The sequence below is a fragment of the Ostrea edulis genome, chromosome 7, assembly GCF_947568905.1.
Source record: "Ostrea edulis chromosome 7, xbOstEdul1.1, whole genome shotgun sequence".
NCBI classification, from domain to species: Eukaryota; Metazoa; Mollusca; class Bivalvia; order Ostreida; family Ostreidae; genus Ostrea; species Ostrea edulis.
This window is the reverse complement of record NC_079170.1, coordinates 32,346,703-32,354,477: the sequence shown is the minus strand read 5'-3', so window position 1 is coordinate 32,354,477 and position 7,775 is coordinate 32,346,703. Positions and strand designations below refer to the sequence as shown.

Below are 7,775 nucleotides of genomic sequence, written 5' to 3'. Positions count from 1 at the left end.
ACTTTATGCTAATTGAAATGTTAAACCAACCACCAATACATGTACATAGATGCGCTACGTAGACAAAGTTGTTGGTTGATACATCGTAATGTCCGAGTACGCGGTGCAGCATGCTGCGAGATTAAATACTGTTTATACAGTCATTGAGAGGCTAAACAAAGTTTCTTGCAAGAAGAGGAAGTTGGTGTATGCATTCAATTTGGACAACGAAATCATAGTTTCGTTTGGTGAGTGAAAAAAATGCCGTAAATTTGTATTCAAAAGTTCAACTCACATTTCCTCTGCTATTTCACAACGCGATTCATAACAACACATGTAAGTTTAAGCACACGACATACAGTAGATGTATTATTTTGTATGTATATATATTCCATGTGTGCTTAAAATATAACTCCCATCTGTGCATGTGTTTGTAAACGAACGGGTGTCATGTAAATGTATACCACATGTATACCACATTTGTAAATATGGTTCTCACAACTCTTTTATTAAGAAAATATCGTTATGAAAATAACATACCTTGAACTACATGTATAAAAGTAATGAAAAACAAATATCTGTATAGACCTACTATCTAGGGGTATGAGGGAACCGGATAGAAAATGGAGGGGGGCATGTGTTGAATTATAATTCCCTAGACTATAGTATACATATACTATTACTTTGAAATTTTAGTGACCTAAAAAATATATCAAACCTGAGGTTTCGTGTTTCACACAAACATGTAGGTTGGCAAAACCTTTTTAAAAAGAATGTAAATTAATCACAAGTCTGCATATGCCCTCTCATAGGCAAATGTGTGCATTGTATGTATAAGTAAGATATGTATACTACACGTATGCCCTTCTCTTGATCCACATTTTGTAAATAAAACAGATATGATAAGTCTATGGCAGTTTATGAGAACATATATACATGTCATCTCATATTGCAATTTATAATTTTGAAACATCAGTATTTAAATTTTCACTGAATATGTGTTGAGACACAATTTTAAAATTCACATTGTCTGACGCAGTCTAATTACTCAATGGTATAATATAGACCTAACTGTGCAAATATCAATTATGATGATCTTTTTTCTAGGCATCAGCCTGAGGACCAAGGGAGGTTATATAGGACCAGTGCAGGTTGAATTGGATTTCGAGTCAACAAGTATAACAGCAAGAGAGGTACTATATTTTCCTTTGATAAACATTTGTAAAGACAATTCTGAGAATATCAGATATTCATCTTTTTTGCTATATTTAATTATATTTATCTATATTTTGAACAGGTACTCAATTTACAGTGATGCTCACATATCCCCTGGACCCCCACAACTCCACAAATTTAAAAATGTTTGATCAAGTTCCAAAGATTAAAGAACTACTGCAAAATTTGGGACTTGGATGAAAAACATTAATTCACTTATATGAGCTCAGAGCAGTGGATGTTGTATAACATACTTTAAACTAAATTGTGAATTTGGGGGAAAAGAAGTACATGTACTCGTGTATTACATGTACATGCCTTTTGAAAGACAATAATATTGCATAGATGTAAAGGAAATTTTAATGTTGATTATTCTTTCTTAGATATATTAGTAAAAAATGTGCACATGATAGAATATCAATTTTATAACTTCAATCAATGTGTTTGAATTGTCCTTGTAATTCAAAATTTAGTTGAAACATACATCATTGATGCATTAATGTATATCAAATTTTTAGAAAAGTTTCATAATGGAACTAATTCACCCCCCCCCCCCCTTATACATACAGTGAACATAGACCTTCACCTGGAGAAAACTACAGTTAGTTAATGCAATATACATGTACATGGATTCTCAGTTATCCAATTGTGAGTTTTTGGTTCTTTGTGAAACTACAATTAAAAATATGAAATGGTTATTTAAACATATTTGGGGTATTAAACTGTATAGTGATATAAATTTCTATCCAAAAATATGTATAGGTAATAGATTTGGTCCAGTTATTACAAGAAATTGTATGAAAAATAACTAAATATTTAGGTAATCATTGTGAGCGCAAAAAGGTCAACTGCAATAGCACACACTATATACCATTCTTAAATGACTCATAGAAACTTCTAGTATTGTGAGTTTGAATGCGCAATGTGGTAATTTGGGAATGCTTAATCATTTAAGGCCAATAGTTTATATCTGCTGACTGTATCTCTAGAAGGGAGGGGGTAGGGTTACAGCATCTGACATAGTTTCAGATTAAACATCATTTGGTATATTTTTCTATTCAATATTTTAGATACTACTTGACTTATTGTAAAAATGAAATAAAATCAGAAATTCTATGAGCAGAATTTTGTTGTTGTCAGAAAATGTATGCCTGATAGTATTTGAGACACGCCATATTTAGGGTAAATTTGGCCAATTGCCAAGTCGAATCATCCCAATATTTTTCTTAGATGCATTTTAAATTTATAATCAATGTTGATTTTTTATCTGTTTGTGTTTAATTTACATAACTATATATGACAAACGATATTTCTGGTGTCAATAAAATTTTTATTGGCTTCTGTGTTAATTTGCTCAATTTTGGCATTTGTTGCCTTTTGGGGTTGCAAAAGAGGGGATTTCAATCTCGCTTTCCTCGAAAATTAACCTGATTACTTTTGTTGATATTTTGATATGTTATAGGATAAAGTCAAACTGTTATAATAAATAAAATTGAAAAAAATTCAATGAGCGGTTTTTTGGGGGCTAGCTATCAATAGTTACCTTAATTATAGAATAATTACAAAAGATAAAGTTACAAAAACAATACTTTTGTATATTTCTTTTAATAGGATTACAAATTACTTTCAGAACATCAAATAGGTGTCATACACGAATTCAGTAGGGGAATGCCTTATGAAAATACGTCAAAATTCATGAAATTGCTTCAGCAACAGTAGACAGATGGTGTACACTCTTTCAAGTTGTTCTCATTGAATTATGATGTTGAAAAGTGCAATTCAGAAAACCTGTTGTCATTGAATGGTGCATAGCTCTTATCCTTGGACGAATTTGGCTCCACTTGTTTGGCACGCTGTTTTGGGCTATATTTAGATCTAAAACTTCATAGTTATTTCGGATTTCAAACATTTCGGTTGAGCATCACTGAAGAGACATTATTTGTCGAAATGCGCATCTGGTGCATCGAAATTGGTACCGTATAAGTTTTACATTGAACATGATGCGTTGATGGAAGTTGTTCTGTTCCATTCTATCTTTTAAAAATTTTATTTACTGTAGTGTAGTTTCAATGGGAAGCATTTGTATATTGAGTTGTACATATATCTATATGGGAAGAAAGATTGGTCAATCACCGGAGAACTACAAATATTATTGTGTTATTCAATATTGAATGTACATGTAGTGCTACATACTTGTACCATCACAAGTTAATACAACCATGGTTATGGTAGCCATATAGTGCTTAAGTATAGATGCTACCCAAGTTTATTTGTTATGCAGTTTTCTACTACCATAGAAACTAATTCACCCGATTTTACTAAACATTATTTGTTTCAATTGTTTGTTCAATTTACTTTTATTTTAAGATATTTATTTCAGATGAACTAGGAAGATGGACAAGATTTGTAAATGAAACAATCAATCAATGTTACTTTAGTCATTATTTTTACTTTAAGAATTTGTTTTCATTTGCAGAACTTTATTTATATATGTATACAGGGTGACTGGGGTAAAAGATCTATAATGATTTTAAAGGAGAAAACACAGACTTGTATTGTAACGTACATATACCAATTTGGCCAATTCTTTACTCCAATTCCAACTGTTAATAATCAATAATCACCTTAAGTAAGTTAAGTAATCTAAAACACACAAATATCAGCTGAATGGCAACACGCAAATAATATCTCCCTTGTAAGAGTATCAAAACAGATCACAAAATATGACTCATGTACATGTAGTAGTCTGATTACTGGTGTCCATTCAAGTGCCCCCTTGACATGCATGCTATGGTATTCTGAAACACGCTGTCAGTTTGAAAACTGACATAGTTCAATGGTGCTTATGGTAAATCTTGTCAAATAATAATGTTCTCAATCGGGCAGTGATTAGTAGTAAAGGTACTAAGCCATTTCAAAGGGAAATAAAATTTTACTTACAAATCAGCGCATTTCCGTTAGAACTTTAAACTTCTTGGCTGGAATTTGGTTCATACTGACATTGGCATTAATGTTATACCAGGATGCTTCATGTAGTCCAGCATTGGATTTACGACCTCTTGATTTCAGAAATTGTCCCAGGATAACAGAATTGACAGTGCTACAATAATTACTATAGGTTGGGTGTGAAGTGCACCCGTTGTACATTCCTCGTTGCTGACAGAAGTGATTTTCAACAATGTCTGAATTAATCCGAGAGGGTACAACATATTCATGTGGATATTTCTTCAGATGAATCCTACAAATTTCTTTCAAAGTAAAGAGCATACTCTCAGTGTCCTCTAAACATTTATAAGAAATCACTTCCGACGTATTCACTCCTGTTGATTTCAATGTAGATATTTATTGCTTCCATTCCTGAGACCAATCGAAAGCCGACTTGAGAATGTCCAGTTGTTGGTCCGACAATGATTTCATAGGACAGTTATCCCTGAATACTTTAATTATTTTTATGTCTGCTTATGGAACTGATCTGTTGAATTAAGATATGCCCCATCATTTTGATTAGCTTGATAACATTCCATTAAATGAAGAAAACATTCATTTAATATGTCTTCGGCTAAATGATTGCGCATTTTTTCTCCACTGTTGGGTTTAAGATGAGCATCAGTAATTTTATGACAAATTGGGCGAGTATTTGCATCACTATCCCACCAAACAGCTGCCCTCCTGTGGTCCCATACTATGTCATGACTATATTTCTGTATGAGTCGTTTACGGTTTTGCTTGTATCCACTGGTGAGAATACTGTTTCTAATCTTCATATTGTGTGAAAAGTCCTGGACATGGGTCACCTCTACGCTGGGATCAACTAAATTTGGACTGACATATTTCTTTTCCAGGGGTTCTCCACTAAAGTTTTATTTGACAAACTTCCGATGTTCTTGCTCTCCATCCTGAATGATAAAGTTCACATGGAATCCCCAATCATATAGCTTCTTCACAACAGAACAAAAAAATTGTATGTAGCTCAGAGGCATTGACGCCTGTAGTGGGGAAATGGCATACATTAAATCGGATCCTTTGTACCCAAGGAAAACGATTTGCAAAACATGGGTTGCTAGTTTTTCCTGCATTCCAATTGTCTTTAAAATTTTAGCATGCCTATTTTCCTCCTCTGTGTCTACCCACCCTATGAGGTTAGGATATCCTCCCTTCATGCTTAGGACCAGACCCTACTGTATATTTGTCTCATCACGAACCAAACCCCCAGACTATTCATTTCCCTCAATCTTCTCTTCTCTTGCAACAGTATACAGTTCTGCGTATAGTCAGTTTTTAAATCGAAATAAGCTACTGACAAACAAGTTGATGGTGCAGGGGTTTCAAAAGTCTCGATCGAAGTCAACATTTCGCAAATTCTATGGTTGTTATAACGATCTAGTTCGTTAATACAAAGTGACAACTCAACTGTATGACAAACGGGGTGATTTCAGCTTCTCCATCGTCAACTTTCCATATCTATATAGCAATATTCCGTTATCACCTGCATATGGTGTTTATATATCTCAACTGATTCGACGTGCATGAGCTTATTCTGCGTATAGTCAGTTTATAATCGAGGTAATCTACTGACGAACAAGTTGATGATACAGGGGTTTCAACAGTCTCGATTCACGTCAGCATTTTGCAAATTCTATGGTCATTATAACAATCTAGTTCGTCAATAAACCTATCATTTAGGTCAAATGTCTGACGTGTTTCATACCGATTGTTAGGCCGTTCGTGGCACACTGATTTTGACTGTGGATGACTCCGTTTACCTGAACATGATATAGGGCTCACGGCGGGTGTAACCGGTCGACAGGGGATGCCTACTCCTCCTAGGCACCTGATCCAACCTCTGGTGTGTCCTGAGGTCCGTGTTTGCCAAACTATTTATTTTGTATTGCTTATAGGAGTTATGAGATTGATCACTTTTCGTTATCTCCACCTTCCACACACACACACACCCTCACACACACCCTCACACACACACACACACACACACACACACACACACACACGTGTATCGACTCCGATCTGGGGACTCTGTCATAACATCTTAAAATGGGGACTGAGAGATTTCATGACATATTTGACATTGTTCAACTCATTTTACTCTGTAGGTATCCTGATTTAAGTAAACAGAGTGAGTCTTTGAGCTGGACTGATATTTCCATGAATTTAGAAAATGGGGACCCGGAAGTGCCAATCTGAGGACTTCTGTGTAAAATTAGGGGACCCAATTCCTCATAAGCAAACAGAATTGAGGACCTAACCTCAGTCGTTCATACACAGAGAGAAATGGGGACCTATTCATGAATTACAATTTTGGGGTAGCATGGACCTATGAATCATACATGTCATTAATTTTATTGACTGGGTTCTAGGGCAACATGTGGTTTGTCGGACCCATAAACCAAACTGTTTGCTTGGGGTTGTTAAGGCAAACAGTTTGGTTCGAAGGACAAAACACGTTTTCTCCGAGAACATAGTCAAACAATGTGTTGTCATACCTTTTTAGTTTTTATTTTATCATATCTTGTGATGGTTTCCATGTTTGCGATCGTTGATTAGATAATAACTTATCCCACCTACAGTGTGTCGGAAAAAAAGTCACAGATCTCCAATATCTCATCGACTGAGGTACAATAGCTCAATGAGCTGTTCAACAATTACGATTTCATCAGAAATGTTAGACTATTTTAGTTCAGATTTATTTGAGAAATAATTTTTATAGGTATGACAAAAGATTTTGCTAGGGGTCCGATGAATTTAACATCAAAAACAAAAATGGCGAGAATCCTGATCATGACTTGGATGCGTATATGGTAACCAAAGCCGAATCTGTTTAAAACTCCGAGAAGCTTCCATTTGGTTTTGACGTTGAGATTCGAAAACAGATTGAGAGTAAAAAAAAAAAAAAAAAGAAGCAACCAAACAAAAAACAAAAAAAGTTGGTCATTTTGCTTATTCATAACTTTGGATACAGTGCAGCTACACTTTTAGTTGTACTTCATCGTACACAGGTACATGGTCTGTGCATGGCGAAATAGGTCTTTTACTTCTCTATGTGTATTGTAGATTGATTTCATTCAGGGCAAAGCTTTTTTATGTCCACAAAACGAAATCGTAAATTTATGCTACAAATATATGTTTAAACTGTACTATGATGAAAAATTAACAAGCCAATGGTCAGATTGTATGCAGAAAATTTGACTATAAATGTGGATCCAGCAGGAATTTGCGTTGGAACGGTGGGAGGGGGGGGGGTTAGAAGTGGCACTGTTATATGTCAAAGTTCCTGGGGAAGCTCCTGAGAATCAGCGATGATTTCATTTTGACACAAAAAATGACAGTTGACAGTTAAAACTGAATGTTTGAAGAATAATGAACCCTGATTTTTATTTTAAATGAATACTCTGTGCATTCCTAGTTTTGTAGTCAGTTAAAAAAAGGGTTACATAAAAGTAAAACCAAATTTCTATTATGTACCAAATTGTGCGATACTATAATAGTAATAATTCATACACGCACTGTTCTCTGACGTATTCCCTTTAAATAATTATAAGATTGTGATATTGTTACGGGGTTTTTTT

General features: G+C 34.5%; 1 pseudogene; it reads right to left on the bottom strand.

The window, feature by feature from the left end:
• Positions 1-4,137: 4,137 nt before the first annotated feature.
• On the bottom strand, positions 4,138-6,356 carry LOC130048643 (uncharacterized; annotated as a pseudogene).
• Positions 6,357-7,775: the final 1,419 nt, after the last annotated feature.